Genomic DNA, 24,565 nt, shown 5'->3' with positions numbered 1-24,565 from the left:
ATATTTTGGCTCCTGTGGGTTTGGTTTAATTTTCCTCAAATTCAGCTTGAAGGATATGTTCCTTTTTATTTTTACTCCCTTTATTTCTCTTGAAATCCAAATAGTACTATTCTCACCAATGGACCAATTGGCAGCATCAGGATTGATGGTGAATAGATTAAGATTGTTCACAGCTTTTGTCTGCTTCGCTTCACAGTCAACACTCTTGGCACCAGCAGCCAGGAAATTAAAAGACGTATTGTGATGGGAACGTCTGCTGTTAGGGACCACTCCAAAGTGCTGAAGAGCAACGGTGTCTCTTTGGAGACTAAGGTGTGTCTGGTACAGACCATGGTCTTTGAAATCACTTGTTATGCATCAGAGAGTTGGACAATGATTGGGGAGGATAGAAGGAGAATTGAGGCCTTTGAGCTTTGGTGTTGGAGAAGAGTATTGCGGGTACCAGGGACTGCTAAGAAGACAAACAGATTCACCCTGGAGAGGGTTAAACTGGCCTGCTAGTTGTAGGAAAGTAATCTGAGCCTTAGTCTAACATACTTTGGTCATGTTGTAAGAGAGATCAATAATTGGAGAAGGACATCATGCTTGGGAGGGTAGAAGGCAGGCACAGGAGGGAAAGGCCCTCTATGAGATGGATTGATTTCGTGACTGGGGTAATTGTGATGGGTGTGTGGAGACAGTGCGATTGGCACAGGACAGAGCGGAGTTTAGGGCTGTTGTACATAGTTGTCGCTATCAGTCATAAGTGACTCGATGGCACACAACAACAACAACAACTATTTAATATACTCTTTTATAATGTAAATAGACTTCATGTTCCTAAATTATAATGCTCTGATCAATGTACTAACAGCCAAAATCAAGGAATTTAACAGTACAAGTTATCAAGAATTTTTACACTTGTATCTATAGATATTATAATTTACATGTTATAAACCATTAAGTAATAAGTAGTAAAACTTGGACAAATCAAGGATGGTGAAGCCGAGCCACATTGGTCCCTCACTGTTAAAAATTGACCAGAGATTTTTTTCCCTCTTGCTAAAGTCTTAGTAAAACATGCATATATTATGGTGGTATAAGGTGGTGTGTGAAAATATGAAGCATAATGCATGGCATGTTTTGATTACTTAACAAATGTCATGTTCCATTTGTCTATTGATGAATCTATCTGTACATCACGTTTGCAAATTCACTATTTCTCGTACACACTATTTAGACATATCAATTGCATTAATCATATTGCATGACCATCATCCTTAAATATTATGAAATTTCTCAACACTGTAAACAAATCTCATGTGAGCTATAAGTTTAGAATCTACACCTCAATACAGAATTGTTTTCTTTATTCTTCTGCCCAACACCTATGGTATTTGCATATGCATACCTTGAGAGGAAGAAGCAAAGGGGAAGGAACTTCAGAAAAAAAAAAAAAGACCAAACTCTTTGTACATTTTCACTTGATTTACAAAAAATACATTACTATCTTATGGTCACTCAGAACGTATATGGGATTGAAATATAATGTTGAGTTTAAAATAGAAAATAAAAATCCTTGAAAGTATAGAGCAAAGGACTAGTAAATGCCGTTATTTTTATCATTGAGTTGGAACTAACCCATGGCCGACCCTCCATTGAGTTTTCAGAGACTATTAATCATACAGGCCATGGTCTTTGCAATCACTTGTTAAGTGTCAGAGAGTTGGACAATGACTAGGGAGGATAGAAGGAGAATTGATGCCTTTGAGCTGTAGTGCTGCAGAAATTGAGGGTACCATGGACTGCTAAGAAAAAAACCAGATTCTTCCTGGAGAGGGTTAAAACAGGCTGCTCCTTGAAGGCAAGGATTCTGAGGCTTCGTCTGACATCCTTTGGACATGTTGTAAGGAGGGACTGGTCCTTGGAGAGGGATGTCATGCTTGGGAGGGTGGAGGGACAGCAAAAGAGAGAAAGACCCTCTATAAGGTGGATTGATTCAGTGACTGAGATAATCAGGGTGGGGAGGTCAGAGACAGTGTGATTGGCACAGGACAGAGAAGGGTTTAGAGCTGTTGTACAAAGGGTTGCTATGAGTCGCAAACGACTTGGTGGCACATAACAACATTATTAATCATACAGTAGTAGATTTCTGAGCTTTCTTCTGCAGAGTGATTGGTGCATTCGAGTCATGTATTTTTGTGTTGGTAAGCACAATGCCTTAACACTTAGTCACTAGAACTCCCTTCAAACATTGTTAGGACCTTTAATTCTGGAAAGTGTTTTTCTTGTATCTCCACAGATACTTTAACTGGTAACAAGTGAGGATTGTGAGTACAGTAGAAAAAGGGGAAAAAAATCATTTAAAGTGTTGGGGAATAGAATGTCTATTTTATGGGTTCTATTTTATATTATGATATCTTTAGTTCTTTCCTTTGAAAAGGGGCCAATATTTACTTTAAGCCATAAATATGTTTTAGATTGTGTGGCAACTCTAAGATTCTCCTTTTTATGGTCTTTTTCTGTGAAAAGTTTTGATTTTTCTTCCTCTGGGGCCTACAGATGAGGTGAAAAATAATTCTAATATTATGAGACTATTAAGATAGTAGAATGCTGGACAGCCATACACATAGAGACAGTTTAGGGGCATTCAGCAAAGAGAATGTCTGTAAGACTAATGTGTGCATTCTGAACCAAAAGACACGTACGTAATGATTAATTAGTTGTAATCCTGGAATAAGCTTTAGGGGTGTGTATGTGTGTGTGTGCATGCACACTCAAATATGGAAATATTCATTCCAACACTCTACTGGATACTAAACAATGTTGCAAATTAACCATTGTGTTTAAGAAAATGAGACAAAGGAATAAGACTGGAGGAGTCATCCATTCATATCTGGACTGTAAATTGGTGATTAATAGAAAAACTTTAGCTAGAATAGTGTCTTTTTTATTGAGGAAATAATGCATGGTAAATAATCAAGGTTGATCTTGAAGCAACTTAATGAAGTCTAACACTTCTATAACAAACAACTGATCAATACTCTTTGCATTATCACTTATTTAAATTGCTAATCAAATCACCGTTCTGATATATGCTCCAGGTATTTACTAAACATAGTTTGTTAAAGAAAACAAACAACAATTTTTCTTGAAACTAATTTACTATAAAATTGAAAATTTGTAAAAGAACAGCAAATTGAAAAAAATAAAAAGCTTTAGTAGTATGGATACAATCTTTGGGATCCAAAATTTGTATGTATATATGCAGTATGAAATTTAGAAAATAATTTCAAGTTATTGAAAGCTAAATGATATATCAAAAAGCATTATAAAAATTAAAAACATGATATTTCCTTTTGGCAGAAATAGAAGTGTTTTTAGCCAAGGTGGGGGGGGGGAAGTAATTGCATTCCTTGGATGAATTTTTTTCTTACCTCATGGTTTTCCTGCCATATTTTATCTACTCCTGCTCACTTTTGCCAAACATTGAAAAAGAGTATAAAATGAGAGCTTTTAGTGTCGCTTACTTGAAGCAAGTCCTATGTGAGCACTTTTCCCCTCCTCCGCTATGCTGACAGGGTCTTATTAGCTTTGCTCTTCACTACTTTGTTCATATCTAGTTTGCTGAGTCACATACCATTCTACTTTCTATCCTCTCCTATCAATTGGCAATCAATCTGTAAAACAGAATACCCTGCTTAAGGATTTTCCAGGAGCTCTTCATTGCTTCTCAAAGGCAAAAATATCTAAATCTAGCATGCAATGCCCTCCCTAAACTTGCCTTGCCATGTATGTTTTGAATTTTGTGTCTTGCTTTTCCTGATCTCTTTTTCTACAGTCTAACTTGTCTCAGAAATACACTACATCCTTCCTATATTCCAAGAATACATCTATTTATGTTAAGAGACATGAACCTTCCTCAGGTTCATGTCCTTGTTTGTCCATCCTCTTTGTCACCATGCAACCTTCTCTTCCTTACAGCCTTATATATCAAATCTCTACTTTTGTGAAAAAGAGATCACATGCCCTCTCTTTCAGGATTGTCTCTCATCATTATGACTAGAGGTGATTTCTCTATTTGTTGTGCAATTCATTGATTACATCACCTGGATAATGTTTTTCACGTGGTTTTTTGTGCTATAATTCTTGGTGCATTTCTATTAATTCTCTTTCCAGACTAAAAGCTAGTTGATTATGGTCATTGTCATTTCTTATATATTTAACAGTTAAAATAACACTTAGGGATATTTAATAGACATTTATTGAAGGAGAGAATGGGTGAATGGTAGTAATCTCCACTTGTCCACAAGACATGGTATCTGACAACAATGAGAGCTATTAAGTGCTCAACTGAAAACTGGGAGAGAATTGAGCTGGAGATTCTTCAGAGGATGAAAATATGTATTCATTTCCCAATTGTAGAATTAAAAACTATGGGAACAGAAGCCTCTAAATGAATATTTCCACTGGGTGGCTAAAACTATTGTATACAAACATTTCATCTCCTTGTCATGTCACCCTAAGGATTTCTGACTCAGACTTCAGACATCCATGAAATATATACTTTATAACTCAGTGCCAATGCAATGAAACATGTTAGCAGACTAGTGGCCAAACAAGTTTGAGTAGATTGAATATTACTTCAAAAATGTTTCATATATTTAATATTAAATAATGTTTGTTTCAAATTAATGTTACCCATGGTGGTACAGTCCTTATTAAAAAGATAGCTCAATTGTTCTGTGTTTGGGTCACTAAAGGGGAGAAAAATCAATGATTATTCACTATTTGCAATACTAATAATACAGTCTTTTGATAATGATTTAGTATTAATATTTATTTTCACTTTTGTTGTTCAGATACTGAGAAAGGATTAACTTTCTACAGGATACTTGTGCAGTATAGATCTGCCCATAGTGTATGGTGTGCTCTCCTGGAGAAGAGAACTTAGTAGAAAATAAAAAAAAATTGATATACAAATTTTATGCACACAATAAGATGATACATGATCTGATTATTTAGAACATTTCTATGTGTCTATCATGTTTTGGTTGCTGTATATCATCAAGTTGAAACCAGCCCATAACTGAACCTCCAACAGGTTTTCAGAGGCAGTAAATCACACAGAGGTGATTGCTCGTCTGTCTAACTAAGACTACTTATTTTAATACCTAATTTTTCTGACATCAGATTTGGTAATTCTCCTTTAATATAAATGACTGCTCCTAACAACTTAATGATATACTATTTCTTATTATATCATTACTGTTAGATTTTCCAGTAACAGATTTGGTTGAAATTAGCTTAAAAGAGATTAATATTATTGCAGTAGCTGTTATGGATTTTTTAAATAAAGTTTATTTTAAATAGCTGATAAAAATTAAAACTCCACAAATCAATTAAGAGTAAATTGTCTCTGAGGTCCAAGAGAACTGTAGTACAATGCACTGAGATCTCAGTCGGCATGCTTTATTGAAGACATTCAAATGGAATGTCACGTTTAGCGGATGCAGATCACAGTATTGAGGGAAGAGTAAGTGTAACATGGAAAATTAAGACAACTGGGAGTAGAAGAGAGTAAAATAGAAGACGAAAACACATAGCAATAGTGTAATGCTCTACTATTGAGTTCACATGTTACTGATTAGAAATAAAGATGGAGGATAAACTAGGAGATGAATGTATTACATATTAACCAAAATTATAACCTTTTATTTAGTGGAGCACTCTCTCTTTCTCTAAAACACACACAACACACATACACACACACACACAAAAGCACAAGTAACTTGTTTAAATATTATATCAGAAAATGTCTTTTCTCACCAAGAGCTAGAAAGTATTAATTAATTAGTTAATTAATTAATTAGACTTTGTAGGCCTAAAATATCTGCCCCAGCTACTTAGTGTTTACAGGGAGCACGTAACAGTACAGGTAATATATAAATAGATTGTGTGCTGGTTTTTGTTTATGGACTGTAGTTGCGTACCCCACTTTCCTTACGTACTTAATTAACTGTCTCTAAGCTTTTAACAATAACATCATTTTAGTTTTTCCATAAAAAAGAACAGAGCAAATGAATGAATGGTTTGTCTATAGCATGATGAGTAAGGAATGAATTTAGTTCCAACACATTTGCTTTCAAAAAGAACATTTCATCAGAAAGAAAGATTCATAGTGACTGTAAATGTTATGTATCAACTTGAGGAGGCTATGATTCTCAGTGGTTTGGACTAAAAGTTAGTGAAAAGCTGCACTGCAATTCCAAAATCAAGACAGTTCAAATCGACCAGGTGCTCCACAGAAGGGTGGGAAATCTCCGCCCATGTGACTTATTATCTCTAAAAACATGCTGGAGGGTCAGCTATGGGTTGGTTCCAACTCAAAGGCCCACCACCACAACTCTCCATGATGTGATCTGTAGTGTTAATCAGTTAATCAATTTAAAGTGAGTGTCTCAGGGAATAAAGTCTGTCTGTCTCTTGTATTTCAGACCTGCACTCTTATTTGTTGTCTGGAGGTCTTTGGATGCAGGCCTGCAGGAATCTTCAGGTCTGCTTCAGTAGTCTTAGGTCCGCTGCTAATCTAAAGATTTTGAATTTGCCAGTCCTCATAATCCTATGAGAGAACTCTAGTGGCGTAGTAGGTAATGAGTTGGGTTACCAACCTAAAGGCAGGCAGTTGGAATTCACCAGCAACTCTAAGAGAGAACAATGGGGAACCTCCTCTTATGTAATTTATAACCTCTTAATAGCTACTAGAGGATCAGCTAGGAGTCAGTTCCAACACTACATCAATAAACAAGTGTGTGATAAAAAGGTGAGCAATTTCCTCTCATCCAATTAAATTATCTCTGAAAACCCACTGGAGGGTCAGCTATAGGTCAATTCCAACCCTACCTTAACAACCATGCTAATAGAACTTGTAAATAAGTTGCTTTTTAGTTGTTAATAAGTATTTTTATAGTTATGACTTGATTATTGCCCAAATGTAAGGTACATAGTTAGGCATTCCAGAAGGCATTTCCAATTTGGCAACCAGGTGAAATTAGTATATGAAAAATTAATGACAAGTGTTCCTTTATATATGATCAGGACATTTTCGATCTCATACTAGTTAGTGTAAACATCACTTCTCCCCACCCTCTCCAGTAGTAAGAGAAAACCTTGTAATTTTCTCCTGTGGTTAGTACACATTTTCATCTGGTATAGTCAGGAAAATAAATATTAGTATATTAACCCTGTTTAATAATTGATTTTTTTCCAAAGATCTTTCAAAGGTCTTTCAATATGTTTCAAAATAGTCTACTCAGATTGGTGATAAGCCTTATAAAGCACAGACAGCACCCTCTGTGTGGTGGCTCTGATAGAATTCTAGAAGACTCGGCAGTTTCAACTGCATTTGTCCTTCATTTTTCCTCTTTTTTAATATTTCTACATGTTATAGTCATTTATATTTGATTTATGTTTCTCCTAATAGAGAAAGAACTTTTAGTTGTAAGCTCAGGTGGAAGCGAAGGATCATGATTGATTACAGATCAAGGAGGTTGAGTGCAGAATGCAAGTTCTGCTATTAATGTGTAGCGTCATCTAAATTGCCTGCGCTTTGTATTCTTCATCTGCTAAAAAAAAAAAAAAGCAAGCTTCTTGATGACTTCCAGGAAACCTTACATCTCAGGATCATGTGAAATACTTTAGAAATGGGAAATGCTGAGGCCTCAAACAGAGTAAAGATAATGAAGAAAAGGCATTATTTATGCTGGATGCTTTTTAGAGGCAAAGATGAGGAAACTTCAAGTCACAAACTTTGGGCATTGTATTAGGAGGGGCTAGTCCTTTGAAAAAGACATCATGATTGGAAGGGTGGAGGATCAGCAAAAGAGAGAATGATAGCCCTTCAACAAGAAAGACTGACACAGTGACTGTAGCAATAGGTGTGAGTATATCAGGTAAGCCTGATGGTGAGTGCCCCAGGATTTATAGGGCAGTAGTGGCATATAGTAGTAAAAACTTGGTAGTTCCTAACAACAATATTTTCCTCTTATTTTAACTCTGTGTGTCTGTCTCACTCTCTGACACACACACCCCTTACAAGAATTTAATGGTCTGGCATCTATATATTGTATCCAAAAAGTCGTGCCACATTTGTTGAATTCTAAAACATTTTACATTATCTAAATAAAGGAGTGATACAGATAGGTCACCAGGTGAATGGATAAATTTAGATATAGGTAAAAATTGCATAGAAACAAGGACTATGAATGATATTAGTGAAGTGCCTTGGCTTTGATACCTCTTGTACTCTTAATGCTGCACAAAATAGCATCCTGCATGGTGGCTCTCATTTGAGCCTAGAAGGTTCTGAAACTTCAAAATGAGTAGGTCAGGGATTATGTGAGAGAGGGTAGAAGAACTTAGAAAGCTAATCCATCACCAAGATTTAGAAAAGCTGCATTGTATGCACAGAATACATTCTGGCTATGTTATAAGTACAAGGAGGAAGAAATAAAGGTCATTCAGTTGTGTCAGTTAATGGCAGTGATTAATTGTAGGACAAGCCTAGAACTTATATGCTGGGTACATTTTGCAAATTCTGTGATATTGGCCTAAAAATAAAAAAGTAGCATTCTCTGTGAGAGCTAAAATCAGAATGAGATACAAGCACATAGTGAATCCTTGTCATTTATTTTTTTGTAATTTCTTAGGAGTATATAGATACAGAAAAATGTACAGCCCCTCTTAGAAATACTAGCAGAAAAATCTTTCTTTCAAATAGAGAGGACTAGAGTGTTGGAATACCTCTAATTTTCTAAGTAATTAAACCATAAACAACAGAATAAACAACTTCAGGAATCAGTCTTCTGTGTGTTTTATTTGCAATTAGATTTCACAGATTTTAGAAAGATTCACACATCTGAAATTCCAGAGGACAATTCTTGTTTAGTCATTTCCGTTTGTCTCAAGTACTGGAAAACTCTCTCCATGATACTGATCTTTGCTTAGCTAACTACACTTTCATCATTCAGAATCAAATACACTGTTAGCTCATCAGTGATGCACTGTGAGACATTCTCCTATATTTGGTTTGCTTGCGAGTATATTTCCAAGATTTGAATATGTAACACTTGTGTAGCTTGGGCCCCAAGTACCTTTATAATTGTCATTCTTCTTTCTTTGACATTGTTAAATATTTTAAAAAAACAAGACTACTGTTAATTATGCCCAGATATAGAAAATCAGGGGGCAGGTAATTTTCTACAGAGATCCCAATTCATTCCAACCGCTAAGATGCAGAAACAGTTGCCTTATTTTCCTGACATGAAACAAGATATATTTGTTTAACTTGGTTTATTCTGATATGTATTCACTTTGTTTGTGTTTTCCCTCCTCCTTATTCTTATTCTCTATACCATGCATCTCTTTAATGCTTGTGCAGTCATCTGGAAAATTTAGTGAAAGGGGAGGGGGGAAGATTCTGCCATTTCAAAGGTAAATGAGGTTAAGCTGCCCAAGGAAGCAAAGTAACAAAAAAAAATCATGTAGTAGATGAGACCTTGCAGGCTTTTCATTTAGACTGGTCTCTTCCTTTCAATTTAAATTATACCCAAAACACTCCTACACTAGAAATATTTCTAATTTTTAAATGCTTATAAAAAGCCTCATAGCTTCTTCAAATGCTTAACTTGTTTTCTAATAGATAATCCCTTTCAACAGGGTAAAAGCCCTTGCTGTCAAAACAGTTTTCCTTATGTAGAACTCAATTCTTGCATACTCTTTCTTTGTGGATTTTGAAACTCTGTCTTACATACTTTGCGCACTTGGCCAGGAGAGATTGGTCCTTGGAGAAGGACATTATGCTTGGAGGGATTAGAGGGATAGTGCAAGAGAAGAATATCCTGGATAAGATGAATTGATACAATAATTGGAACAATTGGAGTATGTACATCGGAATTAGTGAGACTGGCTCAGGGCAGGGTTCAGAGCTGCTTAGTAGGATTGCTATGGGTGGCAGACTACTCGATGACACATAACAACAACAACAATATCTAGGAATATTTAGAATTAATACTTTGGGCTACATGTGATCTCCAGAGTGATTTGTGTTTCTTTTTTTTTTTTTCCTGCAGAGGAGAAAAGACACAGAAAACTTCTTTTTCCTCTTCAAATATTTAGAAATAAAGAAAAAAGGTGCTGTGAAGTATGTATGAAGTTTCTTGACTCTACCAGAAGGCAAAAGGATGTTGAAAAGCCATGCCTCATATTCCTTAAATTTAACTATGATAGAAAAGTTGTATGGTGAAGAGAGACTTCCTCCCCAATTTTAGATTTAATTGTCCCCAAGGTTGTAATATCTCGAGTGGGGAAAAAAGTTGATCACTAGTTTTTAATAAGCTTTAGGACTGAAAGGATGATCATATGAAGCAAGATGATGAGACTGTTGTCTCACATACTTGGATCCTTTTATCAGGAAGAACCAGTCTTTAGAGAAGTACATCAGGCTTGGTACAAATAGGGTCAGAGAAAAAGATGAAGACTCTTAATGAAATCAATTGACAGTGATTTCTGCAATGGACTGAGCACAACAGCAACCATGAGGATCACACAGGACCGAGAAATGATTAATTCTGTTATATATCGGATTCTCTGAATGTTAGAACCAACTCAATGCCATTTAACAATAACAACAAAACATAGACACAATTTCCAAGGAATTAAAGTAATAGAATAATTGAGTTATACTTTATATTCTTAAAGTCTACCTGAATCACTTAATCTAATAATAGTTCCTTCATTGTCATGACCTTATTTAAAGTTTACAGAGCAAATTAATTTGCCATTCAATACTAATACACACATTGTTTTATAATATTAATTGTAATTTTCTCAATGTTACAGTACTCTTCCAGTTTCCTGCTCTTCCTGCTGTCTGAGCTTTGTTTTGTGGGAAATGCTGGTCTTTTGCTCTTCTACAGTTGTTTTGAGCAGTTCAGAAATCAACGTTGTTATTGTTTACTTTATAGACCTCTCTACCGTATGCCTGTATCTCTAGTGGTGGAGAGCGGGTTAGACCCGGATTGAAGAACAGCAAAGGACCACCAGGCTCAGGGGATGCACTCTATCAGACCAATGTATTTTAGCTGGTAGCCCAACCCAAATCTCTTCAATTATGTGTGATCCAGCTGATACACTGCACGACAACAAACTGCTAGATGTGTGTAAATGGTGGATCAGACCTGCACATGTAGTATTTTTTTCATTATTTTGAACTTTGTTCAACATTTTTCTTTCTCTTTATTCATAATCTTCTGTCACGATCCCAGTTAAGAGTGACTAGGGGCGGTGTCTAGGCACCCTCTAGTCTTTCTTGTCTATTACTTGTCCTTACAATGCCTCGGCTAGTAGGAAAATGCTATGTCTTTTGGGGAAAAGTATATCACTTTATTGCTGGTCCTGAAAAATGAAAAAAAAAAGGTTGTATTTCACTTGCTCACTATTACCTATTGTGTTATTATATTATTATTATATTATATTTAAGTTATTATATTTCATGTAATTAAAATGTCATCAACTGTATTGACTTCTCCTATCTTCTATTTATACTTAATCTCAGGTGATCTCTAATTTCTAGACTTTCAATATTAATACTAAATTAACAAAATTCTCAATTGTTGTTAATGCTGTTAGGTGCCATCGAGTCAAGTATGACTCATAGCAACCCTGTGAACAAAAGATCTGAACCCTGTTCTGTCCTGCACCATCCTTATACTTCCTGACACACAGGAGCCTATTGCAGCAGTCCTCCACCCTTCCCAACATCATGTTCTTCAGCCCCTCCTAGCAAAATGATCTCATCATTCTTGCCTCCAAAGAGCACTCTAGCTGCACCCTCTCCAAGACATATCTGTTTGTTCTCTTGCATATACATGGGATGTTCAATGTTTTTCCCCAACACCACAGCTCAAAGGTGTCAATTCCTTTTCTGTCATCCTCATTCACTGTCCATCTTTCAGATGCATAGCAAGTGATCAGAAAGACGATGGCCTGAATCAGACACACCTTAGTCCTCAAATTCTCAATGTATATGTAAAATAAATATAACCTCTCGGTTTATCAAGATTTTCACAGATAACTAATAGGCATATCTATACAGCTGTTTAAATAAGAATTTTTAATATAACATGCTCCAAACAGAATTGTTCATTTACCTTGACTATTTCAAATTTCTCTTGCTCTACTATTTTACTATCTTTAGTAAATGACAGTTCATTATGTTATAATTTGAATTAAAAAAAAAAACCACATACACAACTCATGGAATGCTTATCCTTATATTTCACCAATGCACAGATAATACTGTTTTCTATTAAATGTACCCCAAATTGACTACTTATTGCAATTAGCATAACTAAAAACCCCATCTAAGCCATTAATTTATTTAGCTGGATTATAACAATGACCTCATCTAACATTTTTACTTTCACACTAAATTTCACAGTCCAAAGGCATTTTCTACTCACAACCCAGAGTGTTCCTTTAAAAATGTCGAGCTATCTAATTCTCCTTGAAAATACTCAATGGCTTACTATTTCAGTTTTGCAATATGTATCTCTTGTTGGTATTACCTACTAATAATTTCTCTTTACTCACTCTTTTCCAAGAATATTAGAAAAACTTGCTTGTCCTTGCCTTCTTCCTATAAGCAATTTTATGCACTACTTTCTCTATCAGGAAAACTCTTACCCCATATCTTTTCTTTTATGTCTCCTCTTCCCACTTTCTCAGGCTTCAGCTCAAATAACAATTTATCTGAAAGACTTTCCTTAAGCATCTTGTTTTAAATATCCTGTTCATTCCCTCTTATCTCTTTTACCCAGCTTTATTTTAATCTTAACATTGAAACATCATTAAAAACTCTACAAACTCTTCAAGAGCACATTTTTTTTACATTATTTAATACTAAATCTAGGCTATCTAGTCCAATATTTAAGAGAATGAAATATTTTGTGATACATTCTCAAACATTAGAAATTACTTTCTGGGAGATGAGAAATACTCCTCAAATCACAGCTACTATTTATGCAATGAGCAATTTACATAACAAGTAAACTGCATGAAGGTCTAATGGTCTAGTGGTAAAGAATTGCACTGTCAATCAAAATAACAAGTGAATTCTTATCCTAATTCTATAATTTTGAACTAAGGGAAGTTAGGGAAAAGGTAGTTAAAGCTTCCCAGAATTTTCTATTTTATTAATAACTAAATAATCCATTTATTAATTATGTCAGCATTAAACAAATATTTATTGTCATATAAAATACTTAACACTTAAAGAACATAAATGTAATTGAGAATTTGTCCTCTGAAAGCTTATTTACCTAACACCAAGATTAAGATTTGCAGCAATCAAGTTGAATTTTGTAGCAGTTATTTGTCTTTTACATATTACTAACATAAATTGCTTTGCAAATAATAAAAATACAATGTATTTTATTAAAAAATAATATTAAGAAAAATGCTAAACCAGATTGCATTTATAAATGTTTGAGAACCTGAACCTTAATTGTTCTCTACATAGATACTTAGAATGGTCACAATCCTTGAACTTATTTAGGTTTTTCAAGTGTCATTTTTTAATTAAAACTATAAAATCTGTCAAATCTATATATTTATATATGTAGTTATATTATAGATTTGACAGGTTTTATAGTTATATATCTATATAAATATAATAGCTTATTTTATATATTAATTGCATTACTCATTAAATTATGACTTTTTATATATATTTTTAAACTGAGAGGAATAATTACCACAGCATTACTTCACTTTTGAAAAAAGACTTCTGAGTGACAATAATTAATGCCATGGTACATTTTTTTATTCCTCTATATAATAGCAATAACCAAACAATGTTACTTAATAATAATTTTATAAATGTGGAGATATATTTCAAAATGAGAGATAAAAGCATAATCTTAATTAAATCTTAAAAAAGCAACATAAATTTGAATTATAAAAAAATATCAAGATGTGGGATTGCAATAGTATCTAATAAATATTATAAAGAACCATTTAGAGAGATGAGACCACTGAAACACTCTAAATGGTGATTAAGACAGATAAATATTTATTAAATGTGGCTGTAATTTATTAAACTGTGTTGGACTAAACAAATGTAATTTGAGATCTGAATCATTTCTCATTCTGATGTAGACTTCATTAAATCTGAAGTCTTGCCTTTGAAAGAATATCATATGTTCCTTTCCATTTCTTATCTCTGAAATATCAGTTTGATTCTTCAGAAGGCTCTGAAAGTCACAGCCTCAAGTCTCTGGATTATCAATGAGGTTGTTCTATTCCTCCAGTTCTGGCTAGAGATGATAACTCATCACAGGGAACATTAATTTCTGTAAGGGCAGAGATCTTTGTCATTATCAAGTCCTAGAATAGTATCTGACTCATAGTGAGTGTTCAATAAATAGCTATATTTATATTTATAAATGGATGCCAGCTATTTTTTCATCTCCAAAATGAAGTGATTCAACTATGGAAGCTTTTTTCTTTTCAATAATAGTATCCAAGGTTAATTACTTTGACATTGATAAGCATTCTCTGAAAAATCTTTTCTATGACCCAAGATGTTTTGGAAACAAAGGATTAAACAAAGTAATTGGCTTTCATTATTGTAGGAGCATATGCAGCACTTTTATCTGTTAATATGTATTTATAATCCAGGAAATAAAAAGCATAGGCATTATCTTCAAATCCTTCTTTTCCTACAAAGCATCTGTAAAATGTTAATGCATAATCAAACTTTTTCTTTGCCATACACATTGACTCTTAAAAAAGTTCTCTTCTCTGACAATTGCTTAAAGTGGATTCATTTAGTGATTTCAACAAATTCTTTTAAACATCATATTCTCAACAGTTTCCTGAGTTGTATAGAGAAATTAATACTTTTTTATGTTGCTGTTCTTATCAACATGGACAAAGTTGAGATTTGAAACATTTTTAAAACATGATGTCATGGAAAACCTCACAAATATCAATGGTTTTCCTGTCTCTTGACTGTGCTTTTCTGTGGGAAGACCTTGGATAATTTATAATCCCTTGGCTTCTCTCCCACTTTAGAATTAAGTCTGAAACTCAGAATCAAACCAACCAGGAGGGACATAACCATCATGGAGGAGCTATTCTTAAGCTGCTAATTATATCTATGTTTTTTATTAGGTGTCATTATTAACTGATATAGAGCCTTTTCAGAAAGTAGCATACGATCAGGAACCAATAACAATAAAGGAAGATGTTCAAGCTGCTCTGAAGGAACTGGCAAAAAACAATTCCCCAGGAATTGATGGAATTCCAACTGACATATTTCAACAAACAGATGCAGTCTTGGACATGCTCTTCAGGTTGTGCCAAGAAATCTGGAAGAAAACTACTTGATCAGCTGACTAGGAGAGGTCCATATTTATTTCCATTTCCAATAAAGATGATCCAACGGAGTGTAGAATTTATCAAACAACATCACTGGATACCACATGCAAGCTAAATCTTGCTGAAAATTTTCCCAAAACAACTGTAACAGTACATAGTCAAAGAATTTCCAGAAATACAAGCTGGATTGAGAAGAGGCCATGGCACTAGGGATATAATTGTTGATATCAGATGGAGCACAGTTGAACGTAGAGAGTAAAAGAAAATGTTTATTTGTGTTTTGTCTGCTATGAAAAGGCCTTCTCCTGTGTAGATCACAATAAATTGTGGCTAACTTTAAGAAAAATCAGGATCTCAGACACTTGATTGTGCTCATGCAAAAACTAAACCGAGACCAGCCATTGTCCAAACAGAGCGAGGGAATACAGCATGGTTCAAAATCAAGAAATTAGTATGTCAGGGTTGTATCTTTTCTCCATAACTTTTTAATCTATGTGCAGAACAGATCATTCAGAAGGCTGGACTTCATGAAGAATTATTTGATATCAGGTTTGGAAAAAGACTCATCAACAACCTGTGTTATGCAAATACCACCACCTTGCTTCCTGAAACTGAAGAGGACTTGGCGCATTTGCTGTAGATTATCTAAGACTGCAGCCTTTAATGTGGATTGTATCACAATATCTAGGAAACAAAGATTCTCACAACCAGGCAAATGGGCAGTATCATGAGAGATGGAGAAAGGATTAAGGTTGTTGATTTCATCTTGCTTGGATCCACAATCAACACTTGGCATTAGCAGTCAGAAAATCAAAAGATGAAATATACTGGGAAAACCTGCTGTACAGAATCTCTCCAGAGGTCTAAAAAGAAACACTATCAGTGTAGAGACCAAGGTGTGCCTGATTCAGGCCATGGTCTTGTCAATTGCTTGTTATGCACCTGAGAGCTGGACAATGAATTAGGATGTCAGAAGAAAAATGTTTGTCTTTGAGTTGTGATGCTGGAGATGCATATTGAAAGTACTATAAACTGCCAAAAGAACAAATAGGAAATCGTGGGAAGGGTTAAACCAGTTCACTTCTTGAAGGCAAGGATTTTGAGATTCCATCTCACATATTTTGGGTATGTTTTCAAGAGAGGAAGGACCAGTCCTTGGAGAAGGATATCATACTTGGAAGGATAGAGGATCAGCGGAAGGCAGAAAGATCCAGGATGAGATGGATTATCATAGTGACTGTGGCAATGGGCACAGATGAATCAGACATGGTAAAGTTGGCTTAGGATAGGGAAAATTTCATAGCCAATGTTCACAGAGTGGATATAGGCTGTAACTGACTTGACAGCACCTAACAACAAGTTGACTGTAAATCAAAGCAATTCAACTGTATAACAGAATATAACTCTGGCCTATTCTGCACACTGAGAAATTAAAAACAGCAAGCAGCAAATATGTAGAAAATATTTTTAATTTAAATAAGATATAAAGTTTCTGTGAAGATCTGTTTTGTCAAGCCATTCCAAAGCAAATTTTCTTATTCTCTAAATTACTGGGCAATCCCATCTTTAACAATGTTGGAAATTTTGTAAGTTCTTAAATCTCATCTTTTTCCCCATAAATCCAGTAACTGTGGAAGACTAGACCCAATGGAGTACGCTCTTGTCTCAAGTTTTAAGAAAGCATCCATCAGCTAAACTCAGCTGGTTACTTGAGTATCGTGGTATTTTAAAACTAATTTGGAAATCAATTTGTGTGCAAGTACAAACTCTGACATTTACTCTCTTGACATTGTACAATTTCATTAATATCTCTGCCTCACTTCCTTTCATTTGTAAAGCAGGAAATAGTATAATAATAATCTCAGTATTATTTGAAGTATAAAATAGAAATGGCACAAAAAGGCTTAGTGGAGAGTTTAGCACAAAATGAACCTCCAGTGATTCTTTATTGTTAATACAAATCCTCCCCAGCAGCCAACCTACCATTCAACTCTCTACTGACCTCTATCAGCAGTGTTCTATTCCCTTCATTTACTAGTTTTGAGGCCCAGAATTATGTTGTCCAACCTAAACGAGACAGAGAAATCTGCTGTTCCTCCATTAACATTTAGCTAAAGTGTTTATCATATATAAACAAGCTGACAGCTTTGGTGCCTGCTAAAGATAGCGCATATTCAGATGTGTGAAAAGAGAATTGTTGGAGAGAGGGACAGCAGGCAAAGTGGTAGGTGTGGAGGAATGCTAAATTTTCCATGCTAATGGTTTACACTGATTAGTCACTGCTTAATTACTCAGCAATATAGTTCATTATAAGTGTATAAACATAAGTTTTTGCTATGTATGTATAACAAGCCTAATCTGAAGCAATATATCTAGTTGGAGGTGTTTTGTTTTTTTTCTTTTCCCACCTACATCCTTACTCTGCAATATTAGCAAGTGATAGCCAAACAATTAATCACAGCTAGACTACAGAGCTCTGAGCAAGCTGTCAAAGACACTAAAATAACTAGATCAACTATGCCACAATCTGCTTATTTTCAGAGATTCAGCCTGGCCTGAATCTCTCACTTCATTTGGTTCTCTGTTAACTCTTCCTTTCCTGAAAGTTTGTTTTCCTATTTTCTATTTAATAGATGGAAGATGGCCCATGAAATAGGAGTATGTAAAAAAAGTTACACATAAGCACTCGCCAGAATTGTCACATGCCTCGGCGAAATGACAACTAGTGCACAGAGGCTGCAAACCTCCTCCAGGATTTCACTGTCCATCAGGCTCTTAATCAAAAACACTCAGCTCCCTTAATGAAGTGTCCTGCTTAGCAACTCGATGTGTCAGCAAATTATCCTTTCCTTTATTCTTTCCTTTTCTTCCTAAGGGAAAAACAAAGGAAAGACTGCTCATCTCCACAGGCATCATGCCTTGCAAATTTAAGCTTAAAAGGTAGGTTTAGGAGGGAAATATGTGTCATCAAATATGTGGAGAACATGGAAAGGTGAGCAACGTGTCAACCAAAACTGTAACAAAGTAGCTAATGAACAGCAAGCAGCCTTATAATGAGTAAAACCAAAATGACACAAGTTAATGCTGACTGAGCTAAAAATTGGAATGGCAGCCAAAAGATCAAAGAGAATAATCTTAATCCCAGTTCATGAGATTTCAGCATATTTTTCCTTACTCAGATTTTTCGTTAAGTCAGAAGCCATCATGTCCATGGGAGACAAAGACTTTGCCTTTTTAATGTCATTAGAGAGGTTTGAAATATCAGCCAGTGTCTCTTCTTTTAGTAGTCAAGAAGGTCTCCTCACAAAGAATTTCCCCCTGACCACAAGGTGTATTTTATCATTATCACACTGAAAAGCATATTTTTATTCTATTTTACTTTACTTTCCCTCCAAAGTAAGCCAGGAGTTTATTTGGGAATGTCAGGATATTCTGGCAACAAAGTGGAGAAGTAATACAGATTGTTTTCTTATTGTTGATTGCCATCGAGTCTACCATGACTCAAGCCTTTCTCTAACTATCATCATTTATCAAATTCATCGTGTTTCGAGAGGCATGTTGTTTAAGAAGTGGATACAAGATGGAGCTGGAAGATTAAATTTAAAAAATAAAACTACTAGGTGGGGGGAAAACCCAAAAAAACTATATAAAGTGTTCCTGAAGCTTAACCACACAGAAGAAACTCTGAGAAATGATGAAAAAGCCATGCTTTAGAATGAGCATTCTCATGTTGCAAAGGGGTTTATATAAATATATACCAACTCTTAGGTCCAAGACTGAAGAGGAGTGTCAAATCCTCAGCACATTCATCGTGAAGTCTGTCATTGTTGAGGGGGAAAGGGTACAAATCACAAATGGAGCTATAGGCAGCTTGATGCTGTCTTAGCAAAAACAAAGGTTTTGGACGTTGAGATAGGAGCATTGACGATTTTGGCAATGTGTTTTTTTATGTATTTGTTGTATTGAGAAAGTGCTGAGTATAATTGACTATATTTCACTATAGTTGTTCGTATATTTTTGCACACGTAATCTTATCCTTCATCCTTATTTCTTTTCCTTACATTTTATTTACATGCTCCAAATTCAATACATTTATTTTCAGATGTAGATATTTATCAAAGATTCCCTCATAGAAGTTTTAGAATGAAACTGAGTATAACAAAAAAAAAGCTTAAGGATTAATTCAAAATTACATATCAAAGTCCGGCAATGTTGATGTTGTATGTGTTATTGAGTTGAGTACTACTCATAGCAACTTGAGGAGCAACAGATCTGAAACCTGTCCTATCCTGCTCCATCAATATATTTGACACACTTGAGCCTATTGGTTTAGTCACTCTGTCAATTCATCTTGTTGAAGATCTTTCGTTGAATTTCCACCTTTTCAAACACAATGTCTTTCCAAGTAGTAGTCCCTCCTAACAACAAGCTCAAAAGTATGTGAAGTCTCGTCATCCTTGCCTCTACATAGCACTCTGGCTGCACCTTCTCCAAGACATAGGAGTTGTACATTATTGTTGGATTGAGGCTAAAATGTTTGGCAAAATATAGACAGTATCTAATGAACTAAATTTAGTTGTCTAATTAATTAGATGACATCTAACTAACTAAAGTTAGTTTAGTGACTCCACAAAAATCTTAAAGCGGATCACATAAATAAAACCAAATCTAAGAAATAATTAATATAATCCTCCGATTAGCTTCCAAGAAGCAGTATGCTAAATATTACTTTATTTTATTTCCCCCAGGATAATTCAAGCTGGTTTCCTCCTGATAATTCTGTAACAACAGGAAATATTAAATTGGAAAGAAAATGTAATATTATTTCGAGATTTAAATATTAAGGATAAATCCACAATGCATCTCCACATATCTATAGTCCATCTCCTACTCACTGTTGAATATATTAGCTAATGATATATTTGTACTTATCATTATGTGCTGTGGGGTCCAAACCCACTCAAAGCTAAGCCTCCAGTGGGTTTTCAGAGGTTGTAAATCACACAGGAAGTAATCTAACCTCCATTTTTCCTCTGCAAAGTGGTGGGTTGATTCTAATTGATTGTCTTTGGGTCGACAGCCAAACTCTGTACCCAACAGGCTACTAGAGTTTCCTAATGGTGTCCTTAGATGGGGTCCTTTGATGTTGTTTTTGTATTAATTTAAAAGAGTAAGACTTTACTTTTGCCTTCAGTCATTGTTACACTCAGGAGATACAAAGGTAAGCAAGGAAGATTCCTAGCTTCAACGCATTTACAACTTATTTGGAGAGAATGAAATGCAAAGAGATAAGAATAACAAGAATAATGTCAAAGCTGAGGAGTGTGGTAAAAAATGTACATGATATATGTTGTTGTTTAATACTAGCAAAACTACTAATTTTAGTTAGATCAAAATTTGGCAGTCAATATTTTAAAATCAGAAATATTTATGACCTCGATTGTTATTAAACTTGACTTGCTATGAGTATTTATAAAATGATAGGCTCCTGTCATAAGAGTAATTGATAACCTTCTTTAAGCATCTATCTTGGCGATAACAACTTGTCTCTAGTCTATTTGTGCAAAAATGGAATCAAAACAACTACACGCCCCATAGGCTTGCTACAAATCATTGTCCCTAACAAGTCTGTGACATCGCATTACATGTAGAAAAACTGGAAAAAATTGTTTGCTACACATTTAGCCAAAACTTTACTCTCATTTAGCAAACCTTAACCTCGTTCTAGTTTCAAAATGACAGAAACTCACAGCTATATATATATATCTATGTATCTATCTCATATCCATAACTTTGTACATTTTTAGTATGCCCAATTTATTAAAAAGAGATTACAACTCAGTCATTAGATATATATAGTCTATATATGAATCTATAATGACCTTCTATATTCAATAATTTTCATAGAAGCAAAGAATATACTTTTACTCTGAATAATGCTCTGAAACATACACTTACCATACTCTTAATAAGGCTCATGTATCTAAGAGAAAGTTTCTGGAAAGGTCCATCAAAGTGTTTAAATATAATTTTCACTTTTCAGAAATTAAAATATAGTTTATAAAAACAGAAAAAGAAATACAATTTAAACTTTTCAGCAGATAGTTTTTCAAAAGAAAATTGATAAACTGAAAGGCTATAAAAATTGGTATAATTTCCTATTAACTATTTTCATTTTTTTAAACTGTCTTACCTTTTATTTCCTAGATTTAGAAGTCACATAGATTCACTTTTAAATTTTTTATTTTTTTAATTAATTTAGGTTGTTTATTTTTAATTTCAATGAACATCTACAGAGATTTTGGAATTCCATTCATTCATTGTTGCACCCTTCTCCCCGCACAAGCCCCTCCCCCTGCCCCAGTTTGCTCCTCTCCTTGAAAAGCAAAAGAAAAACTCCCTCATTGGTACACAATCCCCCCCGCACCTCCCCAAACAGATTCACCTTTTTGTTAGGATATATTTTTTAATTTTATATTGGTTTGCATACAAAATTCATATACATTGTGTTTCATGCATTCCTTCATTCACATTGTGTTGTATACGATCATTCCTGTAGATTTTATAAACCAATCACCATTGCTTCTGACAATATTTACATCTCTCATTTTAGAAATAGGTATTGTTGTGTGAATTCTGTATTATTTTATTTAGAAATATGTAGTGACATTAATTCTCACCACCCTAAACTTCAGAGCTACTGCCATCAAACCTTAAAAGTGGCTTCTTTTCCAACTGCTGAGTTTTAATTTGTCCTGGTAAGGGATTTTCCTCCTCCCCTCGTTTATCTTATGATCCTTTAAGAACTCGCTAAAAACTTCAGTCAACAAAAACATGGAAAGATCAAAGAGAATAATGAAGACATTTATAATTTTATTTTGAAAGAAATAAGAAATGTTAAAGAACTTTGGAGACAGTATGGTTGGCACAGGACAGAGCAGAGTTTAGGGCTGTTGTACATAGGGTCGCTATGAGTTGCAAGCGACTTGACGGCACATAACAAAAACAAAGAAATATAAATCCTTGGTGTTTTAAACATGTCTTTTTAGGTCTTATGCTTTTTTAGGTGTTGGGTACGACTCATAGCAATGCTAAACAGATTTGAAGTTTGTCCTCTCCTGTGCTATCCTCATCATTTCTGACATGTTTGCAACCATTGCTGTAGTCATTATGTTAATCCTCTGGTTGAGGATCTTCCTCTCTCTCACCTACTCTCCACCTTTCACTTCATGTTGTTTCTTTCCAACAAATAACCTTTCCTAACCAAATGCCCAAAGTATGTGAGATGAAGCTTTGCCATCTTTGCCTCCAAGGAGCATTCTGACTGACTTTCTCTCAGACATCATTTTGGCAGTTTATAGGATATTAAATACTCCTCTCCAGCACCACAGCTCAAAGACATCATTTTTCCTCTTGTCAACCATATGCATCGTCCAGTTCTCATAAGCATAGTAAATGAATTAAAATATCATGGCTTGAATCAAGTGTACCTTAGTCTTAAAACTAATGTCATTGCTCCTCAATAATTTGTAGAAGTCTCTGACTGTAGACTTTTCCAATGCAATATTCCTCCTTGCTGGTAACAAGTGTTTTAATTGTGGATCCTACTTATGAGGAAATTATTGACAATTTCAACCTTTTCTCCTTTTATCATGATATTTCATATCAGCCCAATGATGATAATTGTATTTGTCTTTATTTTAAGATGTAATCCATATTGAAGGCTATAACATTTGATCTTCTAGAGCAAGAACTTCAAGTTTTCATCACTTTTATTAAATAAGGTTGTGTCATCAGTATAACAGAGGTTGCTGATGAGTCTTCCTCTGATCCTGATACCACTTTTCTTTGTAGAGTCTAGCTTCTCAAACGCTTAGTTTAGTAGACAAATTCAAATTTAAGGAAAAAGGATATAACATTGATGCACACCTGTCATTTAAATTTTAAATGATGGGAAGCATCAAAAGAAGATGGAAAGAATACACAGTCACTATAAGAAAATAATTCATCAACACTGAGATATTTTAGGAAGTACCATATGATCAAAAGCCAATAATAATGAATGAAGAATTTGAAACTGCACTGAAGGCATTGGTAAAACAAAACAAAACAAAAACAAGGCTATAATAGATGGGATATCAATTGGCATGCTTCAAATAATAGAAGCAGTCTGGGATGTGCACACTGATCTATTGTAGACAATTTGGAAGAAAGTTGCCTGGCCAATTGACTAGAAGAATTCCATATTTGCTTCCATTTCCAAGAAAGATGATTCAACAATATGTGGAAATTAACAAGCAACATAACTGACATAACAAGGAAGCAAAATATTGTCAAAGATTATCCAAAAAATGGCTAGCACATTGAAAGAGAACTGTGAAGTTCAAGCTGAGTTTTGAAGAGGCCATGGAACCAGAGAGATAATTTCTGGTGTCATGTAGATCTTGATTGAAAGCAAAAGATATCAGAAGAAAGTCTATTTTTATTTTATTGACTATGCAAAGGCACTTGGCTGTGTGGATCATAGAAAATTATGGCTAACATTGTTGTTGTTGTTGATTGCCTTTAAGTAGAGCATGACTCATAGTGACACTATGAACAAAAGGCCTGAATCCCTCTACAACTATCAACATTTATCAAAGTTCATGGAGTTTCCAGAGGCATGTTATTTAGGAAGGGGATGTTGCTCCTGCTTCCAAATGGCTAATATTAGAGGAATGGAAATTCCAGAAAGATTTTGCTCATTCAAAACCTATATGGAGGTACAAAAGCACTTGTCCAAAGACAGCAAAGGAATTTGCATGGTTTTAGCTCATAGGAGAGGCAATAATATTATTTCCCACATAGGCAGCATCATGATGGATGGAAAGGAGATTGAAACTGCAAACAGCTTCATCTTGCTTGGATCCACAATTAACACCCTTGATATCAGCAGTCAAGAAATAAGGGGAAAAATTGCACTTGGACCTCTCCAAATTATTGAAGAGTAATGATGTCAGTTTGACGACTAAAGTGTGTTTGATTTAGGCCGTGGTCTTTCTGATTACTAATTATACATTGGAGAGCTGGAAAATGAATAAGGATGATAAAAAAAGAATTGACACCTCTGAGGAGTGGTGTTGGAGAAGAGCACTGACCATTCCAT

This window comes from Elephantulus edwardii, unplaced genomic scaffold (assembly GCF_000299155.1).
Source record: "Elephantulus edwardii isolate Elephantulus edwardi_28Jun2011 unplaced genomic scaffold, EleEdw1.0 scaffold00032, whole genome shotgun sequence".
NCBI lineage: Eukaryota > Metazoa > Chordata > Mammalia > Macroscelidea > Macroscelididae > Elephantulus > Elephantulus edwardii.
This window is presented reverse-complemented; position numbering follows the sequence as displayed.